The sequence below is a fragment of the Panthera tigris genome, chromosome A1, assembly GCF_018350195.1.
Source record: "Panthera tigris isolate Pti1 chromosome A1, P.tigris_Pti1_mat1.1, whole genome shotgun sequence".
In the NCBI taxonomy this organism is placed as follows: domain Eukaryota; kingdom Metazoa; phylum Chordata; class Mammalia; order Carnivora; family Felidae; genus Panthera; species Panthera tigris.
Window position 1 is genome coordinate 210,125,251 of NC_056660.1, and position 18,483 is coordinate 210,143,733.

The following is an 18,483-nucleotide window of genomic DNA, read 5'->3' on the forward strand; positions in this document are numbered from 1 at the left end:
ATTAAAAAGAAAAAAAACAGGTAAAATTAATTTTAAATAATCCAATATATCTAAACACATCATTTCACATGAAGTGCTCAATAGCTCAATGTGACTGGGGCCACCATATTGCACAGAACAGATCCCAATTGTCTGATTTTCAAATCACCAGACCTCTCAGATGACTCTTGGCTAGTGGCTGTTAAAGAAACTGGTGATTATTCCAAAATATTTTTATGGATGGGTCTACAGGAAATCTAGCCAATACATAAGTATACAACATTTTGAACCTTCTGGAAACAACAGGAAGAAATATACAAATGGGATATGTTCATGTCAAGAGAGAGAAGGAAGAAGAGGACGAGTAGACAGACGAAGAAAAGGAGGAAAGCCCATTACAGGTGTTTATAAGTAAATAAGAGCTAAAGCTTATTTGAACACATAGACATTGAACTGAGGCTTCAAGACTAAGCTGCAGAAAAGATCATTTCTGAGGAAACAGAGACAGCTGTAAATATATGTAAATACATTTGATTAAAATGAATGAGGAGGGAGTCTGCAGTTTTGCTCATATGTTATGACTAACACAGTTTGGCTTTGTGTTGAATCTTTGACAAAGCTTGGCTAAAAATACTGTTGCCGATTCAATCAGCTGCTGTTATGCTTGTAGGACCTGTTATTCTGTAAGGAAGGATGAAACCTACAGGAGGAGGTGGAAATAAATGAGAGAGAGCTGATAAGTGATCAGAGTCCATGGGCACTAGGTGACATGTCTGCAATTTTCACACAGGTCACAGAGGCTCACCAACCCCACATCTCACCTTGTTCTGCCTCCCGCCTACGCCTCAAGTTTTGATCAGGAAGAACTTCTGTCATCCCACTGTCCTACATCAGTTCTCCTTTTTCAGAAAGGAGCCACAATTCCCCAACACCCTGAACTTTGAGGGAAGGACCGTGCACTATTCAGAGTTGTATCACACATGCCTTGCCTGACCAGGAACAAAAAGTATTTTGTCGAATGGTCATTCTCATGTACTGGGCTTTGGGGGCTTGGTTGACTTCAGACTTCCACTGTATCCCTCAAATAATTTTAAGAGGTCTCTTAGAGAAACGGCTCCAGCCCCTAGAGCCATTACCTCTGAGCCGTGAGAACCCGGATAAGTTATTGCCTCAGTTTTCTCACCAAGAATAATTCATAGCACATAGTAGACACTCTTTATTTGTTGAACCAATGAATGAATGGCCCTGTTTCACAGCAGCTACCAAAGCATAGGTTTTGTTACTGAGGTTGAATCCTCTGATTGTGGACCCTCATGTTAAGAACTTCTGCTCGGGAATTTAGGAAGATCAAAGAGAATGAGAGGCTAGATAGGCATCAGAAAGACCTGGGGAGCCACTCTCCCCGTGCACATACATATGGTTTAAGTCAGGCAGTTGTAAAACAAAAACCCAAGAGTGAGATCTCAGAGATCAGAGTTAAAAGAAGGACTGTAGGAGGGATGACAGGCTACAAATCATTTTAAGAAAAAAAGACACAGAAACTCAGATTTTGCACAAGGGAGCTCCAGAATTGAGAAAGTGGCTCGTCTTGCATCCAGGTGTGCTGTTAGGATGAGTACTTGGAAGGAAAGTTAAGGTCAGGACGGGGGGTGCCTGAAGGATTCCAGCCACAAATGAGTGCACCTCCTCCTGATGTCATTATTTTAAGTGATGGGTTCCAGGCCCAGAAGGATCTATAAATTGGAGTTACAGGTACTGGGTATGTCACAAGTTCTCCCTTCAGTGCTCACGCCCTGCTCTCGCTCTTTTCCTAAGACTCTATGCTCAGCTAAGGATCACAGGAAGAACAAGTCCTTTTCTGTAAACCACACGGGAGAGGAACTACCAGTATCTACCTCCCTGCCTTCACCCTTCCAGGCTGGAGAAGGCTCAGGCCCACCTCAGATGAGTCAAATTCCCTCAGGGTTTCCTGTCTTAGTTTTCACTGTGGTTTACTGAGGAGAATAATAAACTGTTTTTTCAGTTTATTTATTTTGAGAGAGAGAGAGTGTACAGGGAAGGGGCAGAGAGAGCAGAAGAGACAGAATCCCAAGCAGGCTCTGCACTGTCAGCACAGAGAGCGATGTGGGGCTTAAACTCACAAGCCATGAGGCCATGTCCAGAGATGAAACCAAGAGTAGGGCACTTAACTGACTGAGCCACCCAGAAGCCCCTACTGAGGAGACGTTTAAAAATTAGTATTGATAACTTGTTTCTCAAAGCAAACTCAACACCACCCTCCTAGTTCCATGAAAAATAAAGTCAACTGTCGTTAATAACTTTCCCATTTTTAAAGGTAAGTTTTTATATATGTATTATTTTTTGAGAGTGGGGAGGTGAAGAGGGAGAGAAAGAGTCTTAAGTAGGCTCCACTCTCAACACGGAGCCCATTGCGGGGCTTGATCTCACCACTGTGAGATCATGACCTGAGTCGAAATCAAGAGCCCATGCTTAACCAACTGACCCACCCAAGCGCCCCAGGTTTTATGACTTTTAAAAGTTACAAAACAAACAAACAAACAAACAAACAAACACCTGGAGACATTGTCCTTGCCTTCAATTTAATAATAAGCCAAAAGATGTTTTTGAAGCAGCTGCTATGTGCCAGGGACTATGGGCTACCAGGATGCACAGTGTGGATGCATTAGGCTGATGCCATTAGAAGAGTTCATGATCACAGAGGGAAAGAGACAAACCATCGTAAGTGTGGAGAGTGTTGCAATGGAAACCCCGGGGTGTAATGGGAACATATAATTTGGAGGTCTCACCTGAATTGGAGGTACAAAGTGTAGTTGGGAAATGCTTTCTCGAGGAAGTGACGTTTAAATTTAAAAAACAAGTTCGCCTGAAGAAACCATGGTCACACCAGGGAAATAAAATGATCTCAGATACAGCAGAAGGAAGAAGAATAATGTGCTTATAGAAAAAGCAGATGCCTGACCTTACTAGTCTACAGGATTCTAAGCCCAGGAGAAGTGATACATGCAACAGAGATGTTATACATGGAAACACGATGGAGATTCCTGAAAGCTATACAGGGAACTAAGACTTAATGGGCTGGGAAATAGGGAGCCACAGAAGGTTGTAAAGATATGACATGATGAAATTAAGATTCTAAAAAGCAGGAGGTAGATTTGATTGACAGACAATAAAACTGGACTAAAAGAATCTGTCTGAAGTATCTATGTACGAGAGGATGAGGATCTAAATTATGGAAATAGAAATAGGTAAAATTAAAGGAAAAAAGGGTGTCATGATTAACCTGATTGTATATAAACCGAGAAACTCATTATGAGACTTCAAGTGCCCTGGCCAGTCAGTGGGTGGATTCAAGAGCCAGATTTGGAAGAAGGGGTGAGGAGAGCATGGAAAACTCAGGTTTGGACATTTTGAGTTTGAAATGTACTGTTATTCACTCTTCCTTGTTACAACTCTCTGCGGCTTATTTTTTGTTTGACTTCCTAAAGACAACTTCCCTGAGGCACATTAAATTGTTGGGTAGGGAAGAGTCCCTTTCATGTACTATAAATGAAGTTGTAATTGCTCACAAAAGAAAACCAAATTTTGAGAACACTTTCTGAATATTTACATTTCTAATTAACTAATTTAGATTTCTAAAATTAACTAATATTTATTGAGCACATGTGAGAAACCTAAATTGGGATTATTTTTGCCACATGGTAGTTCTTTAAATGCCAAGGAGAGCTGTTTTGTTTCATCTGGGGGTTGAATCATCTTTAATTTTGTTTTTGTGATGATCATTCATTGACGTGCCCTCGTTTTTAGTGGAGAGACAAGGTTAAACTCAAAAATAATCTGAATTTGTGGTATAAATTATGAAGTTGGTCAGAATATTCCACTTCTTAAAAGCAAAAACAAAGAAACAAACAAACAAAAAGCTCAAGTGCAAAACAGGATTTACATTTAAACCTGGCTTTACCACTGAGATGAAAGGAATCTGTCTGAAGGATTATCCTAAAGCCTTCCTCCCTTCGGACAACTGTGTAGTTTACAAATGTGTGGCTGAATAAAAAACACGGTGTTTAGCCCACATGATGGGCATTAGGTCTTTGTCCTATTTTCTTACATCTCAATGTGCATTGGCTTCCTTTACTGATTTTCCCCATTTTAGTTGTTGCTTTATGTTACTTATGTGCCTTTTGTTTTATCATTTATGTCAGGGAGGTAGAAACTACTCACCATGTCAGCCTCACCTCCCTGCTGCAAGTAACTTCCTGCTCTCTGCTCACACATAAAGGCTATCCGGGGTCACTCTAGGACAGCTGGAGGACCCAGCAGTTCTATGCTCCCTATCTTTATCATGTTCCCTTCTAACTTGTCAGCGTATAAGTCTATACTACACTGGGAAGTATAGTTCTCTCCTTCTGAATACTTTTTATTTTGAGATATCTTTGAGGAAAGTTTCTTATTCTTTATTCTTATTCTTATAGTTTATTACATCCCTTCATACACGTTATTGTTTCTACAAATTAGGTCTCTAAAGACCTCTACAAGTGACAGTGTTGGCCAAATGACAATTTTCTCTTCTTAGGGTAAAAAACTTTTTCCTTTTTTGGTTTTTAATTTAAATTTTGGTTAGTATACAGTGCCATGTTGGTTTCAGGAGTAAAATTCAGTGATTCATCACTTACATACAACACCCAGTGCTCGTCACAACAAGTGCCCTCCTTAATACCCATCACGCACATAGCCCAACTCCCACCCACATCCCTCTGTCAACCCTCAGTTTGTTCTTTATCATTAAAGTCTCTTGGGGTTTGTTTCCCTCTCTTCTTTTTATTCCCTCCTTTCCCATATGTTCATCTGTTTTGTTTCTTAAATTCCCCTTATGAGTGAAATAATATCATATTTGTCTTTCTCTAATTGACTTATTTCACTTAGCATAATACATTCCAGCTCCATCCATGTTGTTGCAATAGCAAGATTTCATTCTTTTTGATGGACAAGTAATATTCTATTGTATATATATATACCATATCCTCTTTATCCATTCATCAGTTGATGGATATTTGGGCTATGGTTTGGCTATTATTGATAATGCTGCCATGAACGTTAGGGTTCAGGTATCCCTTCAAATCTTTATTTTTGTATCCTTTGGGTAAATACCTAGCAGTGCAATTGCTGGATCATAGGGTAGTTCTATTTCTAGTTTCTTGAGGAACCTCCATAATGTTTTCAGAGTAGGTGCACTAGTGTGCATTACCACCAACAGTGCAAGAGGGTTCCCCTTTCTCCACATCTTTGCCAACAACTATTGTTTCTTGTGTTGTTAATAGTAGCCATTATGACAGGTATGAGGTGATATCTCATCATGGTTTTGATTTGTATTTCGCTGATGATGGGTGATGCTGAGCACCTTTTCATGTGCCTGTTAGCGATCTGGATATCTTCTTTGGAAAAGTGTCTATTCATGCCTTCTGCCCATTTCACACTGGATTATTTGTTTTATGGGTGTTGAATTTGCTAAGTTCTTTATAGATTTTGGAAACTAGCCCTTTATCAGATATATCATTTGTAAATATCTTCTCCCATTCCATAAGCTTCCTTTTAGTTTTGGAGATTGTTTCGTCCTCTGTGCAGAAGTTTTTTTTCTTGATGAAGTCCCAATAGTTTATGCTTGCTATTATTTCCCTTGCCTTCAGGGACCTGTCTTGTAAGAGGTTGCTGTGACAGAGGTCAAAGATGTTTCTGCCTGCTTTCTCCTCTAGGATTTTGATGATTTTCTGTCTCATATTTACGTCTTTCATCCATTTTGAATTTATTTTTGTGTGTGGTGTAAGAAAGAGGTCCAGTTTCATTCTTCTACATGTTGCCGCCCAGTGTTCACAGCACCGTTTGCTAAAGAGTCTGTCTTTTTTCCATCAGATATTCTTTCCTGCCTTGTTGAAGATTACTTGACTGTATAGTTGTGGGTCCATTTCTAGGTTTTCTACTCTGTTCCACTGGTCTATGTGTCTGTTTTTGTGCCCTTACCATACTGTCTTGATGACTAAAGCTTTGTAATATGGCTTGAAATTCAGAATTGTGATGCTTCATTTTGTTTTCCTTTTTCAGGATTGCGTTGGCTATTCAGGTTTTTTTGTGGTTTCATGCAAATTTTAGGATTATTTGTTCTAGCTCTGTGAAAAATGCTGGTGGTATTTTATTAGGTATTGCATTAAATGTGTAGATTTCTGGGGTGCTTACATGGCTCGGTCAGTTAAGCAACCAACTCTTGGTTTCAGTTCAGGTCATGATCTTACATTTCATGGGCATGAGCCCTGTGCCCACTTGGGAGTTTCTCTCACCCTCTCTCCCCCACCCCCCACTTGTGTGTGCACACTTTCTCTCTCTCACTCTAAATAAATAAATAAATAAATAAATAAATAAATAAATATTTTTTTAAAAATGTGCAGATTGCTTTGAGTGGTGTAGACATTTAAACAATGTGTGTTCTTCCAATCCATGAGCATGGAACGCTTTTCCATTTTTTGTGTCCTCTTCAATTTCTTCATAAGTGTTTTATAGTTTTCAGAATATAGATCTTTTACCTTTTTACTTAGGTTTATTCCTAGGTATCTTATTGTTTTTGCAATAAGCAAATGGGATTGATTTTTTGAATTCTTTTTCTGCCTCTTTGTTATTGCTGTAAGTGGGATGTTAAAGTCCTCTACTGCTATTGTATTATTATTGATGAGTTTCTTTGTTTGTTATTAGTTGATTTATATATTTGGGCTTCCAAGTATGGGGCGTAAATATTGATAATTGTTAGAACTTCTTGATGGATAGACCCCTTAACTTTGATATAATACCCTTCCTCATCTCTTCTTACAGTCTTTGTTTTAAAATCTAGTTTGTCTGATATAAGCATGGCTACTCTGGCGTTCTTTTGACATCCATTAGTATGATAGATGGTTCTCCATCCCCTCACTTTCAATCTGCAAGTGTTTTTAAGTCTAAAATGAGTCTCTTGTAGGCAGCATATAGATGGATCTTTTTTTTTGAAATCCATTTTGATACCCTATGTCTTTTGATTGGAACACTTAGTCCATTTGCATTCAGAATGATTCTTGAAAGATATGAATTTAGTGACATTCTGTTACCTGTAGAGTTAGTGCTTCTGGTGATGCTCTAGTCTTTGGGGTTTGGTCCTTTCTGGTCCTTTCTAGTCTCTGTTGCTTTTGGTCTTTATTTTTTTCTACACTTAAAGAGTCCCACTTAAAATTTCTTATATGGCTGGTTTCGTGGTCACAAACTCCTCTGGTTTCTGTTTGTCTGGGAAACTCTTTATCTCTCTATTTTGAGTGACAGCCCTGCTGTATAGAATATTCTTCACTGAATTTTTTTTTTCCATTTAGCACATTGAATGTCTCTTGCTACTCTTTTCTGTCCTGCCAAGTTTCTGTGGGCATATCTGTTTTGAAACTGATCTGTCTTCCCTCATGCATTAAGGACATTTTGGCCCTTGCTGTTTTCAGGATTTTTTCTATGTCTACGTATTTTGTGATTTTGACTATGATGTCTTGGCAATGGCCAGCTTTTGGGAGTTCTTTGTGCTTCTTGGATTTTTTTTTTTTTCAATTTGCAATGGTATTTATTTATTTATTTATTTATTTATTTTCTTTTATTGATGTGATGAATCATGTTAATTGTTTTGCAGATATTGAACCAGCCCTGCATCCCAGGTATAAATCCCACTTGGTCGTGGTGAATAATTTTTTTAATGTATTGTTGGATCTAGTTGGCTAATATCTTGTTGAGGATTTTTGCATCCATGTTCATCAGGGAAATTGGTCTATAGTTCTCCTTTTTAGTGGGGTCTTTGTCTGGTTTTGCAATCAAAGTAATGCTGGCTTCACAAAAAGAGTTTGGAAGTTTTCCTTCCATTTCTATTTTTTGGAACAGTTTCAGGAGAATAGGTGTTAATTCTTCCTTAAATGTTTGGTAGAATTCCCCTGGAAAGCCCTCTGGTCCTGGACTCTTGGTTTTTGGCAGATTTTTGATTAATAATTCGATTTCCTTACTGGTTATGGGTCTGTTCAAATTTTCTATTTCTTCCTGTTTCAGTTTTGGTAGTGTATATGTTTCTAGGAATTTGTCCATTTCTTCCAGATTGCCCGTTTTATTGGCATATAATTGTTCATGATGTTCTCTTATAATTGTTTTTATTTCTGTTGTGTTGGTTGTGATCTCTCCTCTTTCATTCTTGATTTTACTTATTTGGGTCCTTTCCTTTTTCTTTTTGATAAAACTGGCTAGTGGTTTATCAATTTTGTTAATTCTTTCAAAGAATCAGCTTCTGGTTTCATTGATCTGTTCTACTGGGTTTTTTTGGTTTTGATAGCATTAATTTCTGTTCTAATCTTTATTATTTCCTGTCTTCTGCTGGTTTTGGGTTTTATTTGCTGTTCCTTTTCCAGCTCCTTAAGGCATAAGGTCAGGTTGTGTATCTGAGATCTTTCTTCCTTCTTTAGGAAGGCCTGGATTGCTATATACTTTCCTCTTATGACCGCCTTTGCTGCGTCCCAGAGGTTTTGGGTTGTGGTGCTATCATTTTAATTGACTTCCATACACTTTTTAATTTCCTCTTATCTTCTTGGTTAGCCCGTTCATTCTTTAGTAGGATGTTTTTCAGTCTCCAAGTATTTGTTACCTTTCCAAATTTTTTCTTGTGGTTGATTTCAAGTTTCATAGCATTGTGGTCTGAAAATATGCACAGTATGATCTCAATCTTTTTGTACTTACTTAGGGCTGATTTTTGTCCCAGTATATTGTCTATTCTGGAGAACGTTCCACGTGCACTGGAGAAGAATGTATATTCTGCTGCTTTGGGATGAAATGTTCTGAATATTTCTGTGAAGTCCCTCTGGTCCAATGTGTCATTCAAAGCCATTGTTTCCTTGTTGATTTTTTGATTAGATGATCTGTCCATTGTTGTGAGGGGGTGTTGAAGTCTCCTACCATTATGGTATTACTATTGATGAGTTTCTTTATGTTTGTGATTAATTGATTTATATATTTGGGTGCCTCCACATTTGGTGCATAAATGTTTACAATTGTTAGGTTTTCTTGGTCTATAGCCCCCTTGATCATGATATAATGCCCTTCTGCATATCTTGATACAGTCTTTATTTTAAAGTCTAGATTTTCTGATATAAGTATGACTACTCTGGCTTCCTTTTGTTGACCATTAGCATGATAGATAGTTCTCCATCCCCTTATTTTCAATCTGTAGGTGTCTTTAGGTCTAAAGTGGGTCTCTTGTAAACAGCATATAGATGGGTCTTGTTTTCTTATCCATTCTGTTACCCTATGTCTTTTGATTGGAGCGTTGAGTCCATTGACATTTAGAGTGAGTACTGAAAGATATGAATTTATTGCCATTATGATGCTTGTAGAGTTGGAGTTTCTGGTGGTGTTCTCATATATATATATATATATATATATATATATATATATATGTATTTTCATCTTTTCTCCCCCTGAGAGAGTCCCCCTTAAAATTTCTTGCAGGGTGGTTTAGTGGTCACAAACTCCTTTAATTTTTGTTTGTCTGGGAAACTTTTCATCTCTTCTTCTATTTTGAATGACAGCCTTGCTGGATAAAGAATTCTTGGCTGCATATTTTTCTGATTCAGCACACTAAATATATCCCACCACTCCTTTCTGGCCTGCCAAGTTTCTGTGGATAGGTCTACTGCAAACCTGATCTGTCTTCCCTTGTAGGTTAGGGACTTTTTTTCCCTTGTTGCTTTCATGATTCTCTCCTTGCTTGAGTATTTTGTGAATTTCACTATAAAATGCCTTGCTGATGGTCGGTTTTTGTTGAATCTAATGGGAGTCCTCTGTACTTACTGGATTTTGATGTCTGTGTCTTTCTCCAGGTTAGGAAAGTTTTCTGCTATTATTTGCTCACATAACCCTTCTACCCCTTTTTCTCTCTCTTCCTCCTCTGGGAACCCTATGATTCTGATGTTCCTTTTTAATGAGTCACTGATTTCTCTAATCCTTAAATCGTGCTCTTTTGCTTTAATTTCCCTCTTTTTTTTTCTGCTTCATTATTCTCTATAAATTTGTCCTCTGTATCACTGATTCTCTGTTCTCCCTCATCCATCCTTGCTGCCACTGCATCCATCCGTGATTGCAGCTCAGTTATAGCATTTTTAATTTCATTCTGGCTATTTTTTACTTCTTTTATCTCTGTAGAAAGGGATTCTAATCTATTTTTGACTCTAGCTAGTATTCTTATTATGGTGATTCTAAATTCTGGTTCAGACATCTTGCTTGTATCTATGTTGGTTAAATCCCTGGCTGTCGTTTCTTCGTGCTTTTTCTTTTGGGGTGAATTCCTTTGTTTTGTCATTTTGAAGGGAGAAAAGGAATTAATGAGGTAGAGAAATTCAAATTAAAAATGTTAAAATTAAAAAAATATTAAAATTAAGAATTAAAAATTAAAAACACACACACACACAAATCGAATAGATGATGCTAGATCCTAGGTGTGTTTTGGTCTGGGTGTTGAAAGTGGTTTGACAGATTAGAGAAACAAAAAAAGAAAAAAGGGGTGGGGAAGGGACAAAAAAGGAAATCACTTGAGAATTTGAAAAAATGAATACACTAAAGTAGACTAAAATGAGATTATGTGGGTAAAATAGAATTTGAAAAAATATACACAAAAGTAGAGAATATAGTAGGAAAATATTAAAGAAAAAGATTTTTAATAAAAATTAAAAAGAAATATGAATTTTTTTGTTTTCTGTATTTAGGAATAAAGAAAAGAAAAGAAAAAGAGAAAAACGATAAAAAAAGAAAAAGAGAAAAGAAAAGAAAAAAGAAATAATTTCAAAATTTGAAAAAGTGAATACACTGTAGTATACTGAAATAAAATGATGGGAGTAAGACAGAATTTGAAAAAATTTAAATAAAAGCAAAAAATATAGTAATAAGGATTAAATAAAAATATTTTTAAAAGAAATTGAAAGTTGGGGCGCCTGGGTGGCTCAGTCGGTTAAGCATCACGGTCCATAAGGTCCGTGAGTTCGAGCCCCGCGTCGGGCTCTGGGCTGATGGCTCGGAGCCTGGAGCCTGCTTCCAATTCTGTGTCCCTCTCTCTCTGCCCCTCCCCCGTTCATACTCTGTCTCTCTCTGTCTCAAAAATAAATAAACATTAAAAAAAATTTTAAAAAAAATTAAAAAAAAAAGAAATTGAAAGTAAAAATGAAGTTTTTCTCTTTCTGCATTCAAGAAAAAGAAAAGAAATGAAAAAGAAAGAAAAGAAAGGAAATTGTTTGAAAATTTGAAAAGGTGAGTACACTGAAGTAGACTAAAATAAAATGATGGAAGTAAAGTAGAATTTGAAAAAATTTACACAAAAGTAAAAAATATAGTAATAAAAATTAAAGACAGATATTTTTAATAAAAATTGAAAATAAAAATGAGTTTTTTCTCTTTTTGTATCCATGAAAAAGAAAAGAATTGTAAAAGAGACAAAGGAAAAAGAGAAAAAAAAGAAAGAAAAAAATTGAATAGATGAACCTGCTCACAGATTGAAGTGGGACTGAAATTGCTTCTTTTTCCCCTAGAGGTCAGTCCATGTAGCTCTTTATAGTCCATAAATTAAGCTGGCGGTGAGGTTTGTGTTCTTGAAGAGCGAAGTTGGCCCAGTTGGGGAGACTTAGTGTAACAGCTACGCTCTCCACTAGATGGCGCTGCTAGACTACTGGGGTGCATTGCTGTGGTGCTCATAGGTGTGCATGCGCATACACGGGAGCGATGAAAATGGCACCACCCAGCTACCCAGTCTGTTCTCGCAGGTCAGCAATTCCGCACTGGTCCTCTGCCTTCAGCTCTCATCCACTCCCCGCTTTTCCACTCTCTGTGACCAGGCCCCAGGCAGTACCTCTCTCCCGAGTTTTGTCTCAGATGCGGCTGTTTTCCTCCACCCCTTACTTCCGAAGGACTGCGGCTTTGAGGTCTCACTGAGCCACGGCTGAATGAGCAATGGCCGAATGTCGGCTGCACCCAGGAATGCCTGCTGGACCCTGCTGTTGCCGGTGCCCCGAAACTGCAGCCAGGTGCCAGCCTGCCCCCAAAAACGATCGCGAGACAGTGTAGCCTCAGCATTTCAGGGATTATGGAAAATCGCAACACACATCGGGCACCAGGATTCACCCTCAACGACCTTGCCCCAACACCAGTGAATGTGGCTGCCTTCTGAGGTCTGCTGGGACAAGGTGGCTTCAACAGTCTCTACCAAATGTCCTTCCAGCAGTGGAACCGCTTTTCCCTGTGTGGCCTGAGAACCTCCCAGACCCCACTCTATTCCTGGGGATTCACCTTTTCCACCAGAGCACCGCTGTGGAGTTGCAGCCTTTGGGCTCCCCTTGTTTACAGTCTTAATGGAATTTAAACCCTCTCCTTTCCCCTTTCTCCCTTTTTAGTTTAGTCCCTGCCACTGTTTTCAATTTCCACTTACTCTCCAGCTGCTTTTGGGGAGGGGTGCTTTTCCCATATGCTCTCCCCTCCCCAGTCTCCCTCCTCTCTCTGCCCACAAAAGGGGTTCCCTACCTTTTGCGGCTTCTTGCTCCCCAAGTTCAGCTCTTCGGGTCGTGTACCTGCTGAATTCTGTGGTTCAGGTTGTGCAGATTGTTGTGTTAACCTTCCAGTCAGTTTTCTAGGTGTGTAGGATGGTTTAGTGTTGGTCTGGCTGTATTTCATGGACGCGAGACACACAAAAAGCTTTTGTGCTGTTCCGCCATCTTGGCTCCTCTGCTGTGCTTCTTGGATTTTGATGTCTGTGTCCTTCCCCAGATGAGGAAAGTTTTCAGCTATAATTTGCTCCCATATACCTTCTGCCACTTTTCCTCTCTTTTCATCTTCTGGAACTCCTATAATACGAATGTCATTATGTTTTGGGGCACCTGGGTGGCTCAGTTGGGTATCAGACTTCAGCTCAGGTCATGATTTCATGGTCCATGGGTTCGAGCCCTGGACTGGGCTCTGAGCTGACAGCTTGGAGCCTGCAGCCTGCTTCAAATTCTGTGTCTCCCTCTCCTTCTCTCTCTTTCTCTTTCTCTTTCTCTGCCCCTCCCTCATTCACATTCTATCTCTCTCTCTTTCAAAAAATAAGCATTAAAAACATTTTTTTAAATGAATAGCATTACCTTTTAATAAATCACTGAGTTCCCCAAGTCTGTCTTTGTGATCCCTGAGTTTGTTTCTCTCTTGTTTTCAGCATCATTATTTCCCATAATTTTATCTTCTATATTCCTCATTTGCTCCTCTGCCTCATCTATCTTCGTTTTTATGGCCTTCATTTAGGTTTGCCTCTTGGTTACAGCATTTTTAAATTTCAGTCTAAAATTTGGGTCTTTCATCTCTGCAAAAAGGGATTCTCTAGCCCAGCTATTGTCCTTTTAATCCTTTTAATCATTTTAAATTCTAATTCAGGGGTGCCTGGGTGGCTCAGTCGGTTAAGCGGCCGACTTCAGCTCAGGTCACGATGTCTCGGTCTGCGAGTTCGAGCCCCGCGTCAGGCTCTGGGCTGATGGCTCAGAGCCTGGAGCCTGCTTCCGATTCTGTGTCTCCCTCTCTCTCTGCCCCTCCCCCATTCATGCTCTGTCTCTGTCTCAAAAATAAATAAAACGTTAAAAAAAAAATTTAAATTCTAATTCAGACATCTTACTTGTATGTGCTTTGACTAAATCCCTGGCTGTCATTTTATCCTGTTCTTTCTTTTGAGGTGAATTCCTCCATCTTGTTATTTGGGAGGAATAATAATAATAATAATAATAGAATGAAATAAAAACTTTTAAATTTTTTAAAACTCGAATAAAGGAAGCTAGATCATAGGTGTGTTTTGGTCTGCTTAAGAGAAACTTGATAGAAAAAGGAAGAGAAAAGAAAAGAAACGAATTGAAAATTTTTAAAAATTAAAAAAATAAAAATTAATAAAATAAAAATAAAATGTTGCTCTTTCTGTATCCAAGAAACAAAAGAAGAGAAAGACAACAACAACAACAACAACAACAGAAGCAACAACAATGACCAAAGAACAAAGGAACAATCAAAAAAACCCAAATGGAGCCAGATCCATTTTCCCCTAGAGCTGAAATTTTGCCGCAGTCTTTTGTCAGTAGACTAAGCTCCTGAAAGGAATTTGTGTTGATCTTCTGAGGCAAGAGCCTTCGGCTCAGTTTCTCAGGCTGATTCACCCTAGAGGAGGTGTGCCTGGAGGGCACCAGGGGGGTGGGACTTGGTATAATGGCTCCCTTTCCTGCTTGGTGGAGTGTTTAGCTCACTGGAGTCAATCAGTGTTGGTAGGCTACTGGAAAAATGGCTTCACCCCACTCTCTAGTGTCCAGAGTAGGGAGCTTAAGCCCTCACTGATGCGCAGTCACCCCTTCTGTGTCCCCCACCTCCATCAGCTCCCTGCCTTATTCCTGTCTGTGCCTGAGCCGTCCGTCTACCAGGCAGTGCCTATCTTCAGGGTTTTATCCCAGGCATGGCTATGTTTCAAAACCCCACGGTTTGGACCCACGGTGATTTTGGGGGGCAGGTCTCAACGCTATAGCCAAGGCCAGCTTGTCCCAGAAAACAGTTGTGCCACCACCCAGTGGCAGTGGCTCAGAGTTCATAGTAAATTGCAGCACAGATGTGGCACCAGGGTTTGCGGCCTTCAGCTGGCATCTTTTTTCCTTGATGGCACCCCTCACATCTTTTGCCTGCAGAGAGGCCATATTGCTTCTGCCAAATGCACTCCAAGCAGGGAAACAGCTTCTCCCTGTGTGACCCTGGGGATCCTCAAATCACGCTGCTCTCTGTGCTCTCTGTGCACTCTGTGCTCCACTGTTTTTTTTTTTTTTAATTGTTTTTTTAACGTTTATTTATTTTTGAGACAGAGAGAGACAGAGCATGAACGGGGGGAGGGGCAGAGAGAGAGGGAGACACAGAATCGGAAGCAGGCTCCAGGCTCTGAGCCATCAGCCCATAGCCCGATGCGGGGCTCGAGCTCGCAAACTGCGAGATCGTGACCTGAGCTGAAGTCGGACGCCCAACCGACTGAGCCACCCAGGCGCCCCTGTGCTCCACTGTTTATAAAACACTGGCAGTATTGAAATCTTCTCCTCTTTTTCCGTGTCAGTGGTTTTGGGGAACAGTTATCTTGTGCAGTCCACTGTAAGTCGTTTTCACTCTTTCGGGGAGGGTGCTTTCTTGTGCAAACCGCATGCACTGCTCTCACTCCCCTACCCTGTCGTTCTCCTCTCTGTAAAAATGGCTCCCTCCCCTCTGTGGCACCGTGGCTCTTTTCTCCCCTTCACCTTTCCACACCATGTACCTGCTGTGTTCTCTCCTTCAAATTATGCACATTGTTCTGTTTATCCTCAGATCAATTTCAGGTGTTCAAAGTGGTTTGATATTGATCTAGATATGTTTAAGGATGAGACAAGGCCAGGGTCCCCTTACTCCTCTGCCATCTTAACTCTTCTCTTAGGGTAAAAATTTTGAACGTCATGAAAAAGATTGTGTACACACTTAATTGAAGCTCTTTGCTAATTCGAAATAAGTCTTCCCAAATTGTTAACAATTAATGAAGTTTCTTCTCTTCCTAGAAAGGATAAAGTATTTAATGTACTCTTGCATTAAAAAAATTCTTTTAAAAATGAGATATAATTAAGCATATAACTTAAGACATTATGTGAGTAATAGTCAAAAATAATCAGAATTATCAGACATAGAGAAGTAATTAGTAGTAGAATTTAGTTCACTGATTTTACTTTTTTCTTTGGGATAGCCATTGAAAAATTAAGAATTAGAAAAGTTTTCATTCAGTAAATCTATATGCATTTAAACAATACTACATTTAAACAACTACTACCCTGTGAATCGCCACCGGGTTCAGATGAAACCTGGAAGGGACAAAAATCACTGGGAAAATGTTAGCAGACCAAGAATAAGATAGGATGAAAAAAAGAGACAATGGGGAGACACTGCACTGAAGAGAAAAGGGAGATATAAACAAAGAGAATGAAAGAGAAGTTGGACATGAAGGAAGCGATTGAACAATTTTTAGATGTTACTAGACTTTCACTTAGCATTGCTCTTCCCTGGGGGAGGGAGGAGGGTGTTTAGAAAGTGTTCACCCTTTATTTTCTCTGATTTGAAATAAGCAACATACTCATTGTTCTGCATTCTCTTTAGCCCTAACCCTTGAGATGCTCTGTTCTAAATCATCTAACCATGAAGTTGGGAAAATTATGTGATATGTCTGAAAACAACGTCTCAGCTAATATCCTCCATTGGGTTAGATTTTAGATCAACCCACTGAATACCAAATCCAAGACCGGTATATCCAGTAGGATGATCATTTACTCAACCTCTTCCCTAGTTCAGTAAACTATAGTAGTAAACACAGTTGCTGCAATAATGGACATGATTGGCTATAACACAGTGTGTGCACCTGCACATACACCCACACACACCAAAGATAACTTTCTTCTGGGAAACTGGCAGCATGTATGTTACTGATGCCAAGTTAACTATATCCTTCCATAGTTCAGAGTGTGTTCTCATACTCCATGCCTAGGACCAGGCTAAATTTTTGGAGTGGTCCCAAGAAACTATAGACAACAAATGTAAAGGAAAAAATACGTTTATATTTAGATGCTTATACACTTGTCAATGTATAGAGACAAGATTAAGACCTTCTATTTGAGAAGACACATTTAAATACATCTTTGTGGCTCTAGTAACATTAATCGTACAAAAAAGCTAACATATGTTGATGCCTATATGCATGAGGTACTTGGCAGTTCACAAATCTACTTTTCTGTAAGGTAAATAAAAACTTCAAGTGTTTGCAAACTTTAAGTACAGTTTTTAAAGGAGCTATTACCTATTATATCTATTGCAAGTCTTCCATGTTGCAGGTTCTCTGAAAAGAAGCAGTGTAGTAAAGTGGAAAGACACGGTCTTCTATTGCTGTAAAACTTAGTGGCTTAAAATGACCATTTCAGAAACGGACCCACAAATGTCTGGCCAACTCATCTTTGACAAAGCAGGAAAAAATGTCCAATGGAATAAAGACAGTCTCTTCAGCAAATCGTGCTGGGAAAACTGTACAGCAACATGCAGAAAGGTGAACCTGGACCACTTTCTTACACCATACACAAAATAAACTGAAAATGGGTGAAAGACCTAAATGTAAGATAGGAAGCCATCAAAATCCTAGAGGAGAAAGCAGGCAAAAACCTCTTTGATCTTGCCCGCAGCAACTTCTTACTCAACACATCTCTGGAGGCAAGGGAAACAAAAGCAAAAATTAACTACTGGGACCTCATCAAAGCAAAAAGCTTCTGCACAGCAAAGGAAACAATCAGCAAAACTAAAAGGCAACCGACAGAATTGGAGAAGATATTTGCAAATGAAATATCAGATAAAGGGTTAGTATCCAAAACCTATAAAGAACTTATCAAACTCCACACCCAAAAAACAAATAATCCAGTGAAGAAATGGGCAAAAGACATGAATAGACACTTTTCCAAAGAAGACATCCAGATGGCAAACAGACACATGAAAACGTACTTAACATCACTCATCATCAGGGAAATACAAATCAAAACCACAATGAGATATGACCTTACTCCAGTAAGAATGGCTAAAATTAACAACTCAGGCAATGACAGATTTTGGTGAGGATGCAGAGAAAGGAGGTCTCTTTTGCATTGTTGGTGGGAATGCAAGCTGGTCAGCCACACTGGAAAACAGTCTGGAGGTTCCTCAAAAAACTAAAAACAGAACTACCCTACGACCCAGAAATTGCACTACTAGGTATTATCCAAGGGATACAGGTGTGCTGTTTCAAAGGTACCCATGCACCCCCATGTTTATAACAGCACTAGCAACAATAGCCAAGGTATGGAAAGAGCCTAAAGGTCCGTCGATGGATGAATGAAGAAGATGTGATATATATATAGATATATATATATATATGTATATATATATATATAGTATACTGTATATTGTATATACATATATATAGTATATTGTATATACATATACATATGTATATATAGTATATATACATATACAATGGAGTATTACTTGGCAATCAAAAAGAATGAAATCTTGCCATTTGCATCCACGTGGATGGTACTAGAGGGTATTACGCTAAACAAAATTAGTCAGAGAAAGATAAATATCATATGACTTCACTCATATGAAGACTTTAAGATACAAAACAGATGGACATAAGGGAAGGGAAGCAAAAATAATACAAAAACAAGGAGGGGGACAGAACATAAGAGATCTTAAATATGGAGAACAAACAGAGGGTTGCTGGAGGGGTTGTAGGAGGGGGGGTGGGCTAAATGGATAAGGGACTTTAAGGAATCTGCTCTTGAAATCATTGTCACACTGTATGCTAAGTAACCTGGATGTAAATTAAAGAACGAGAAGAAAATGACC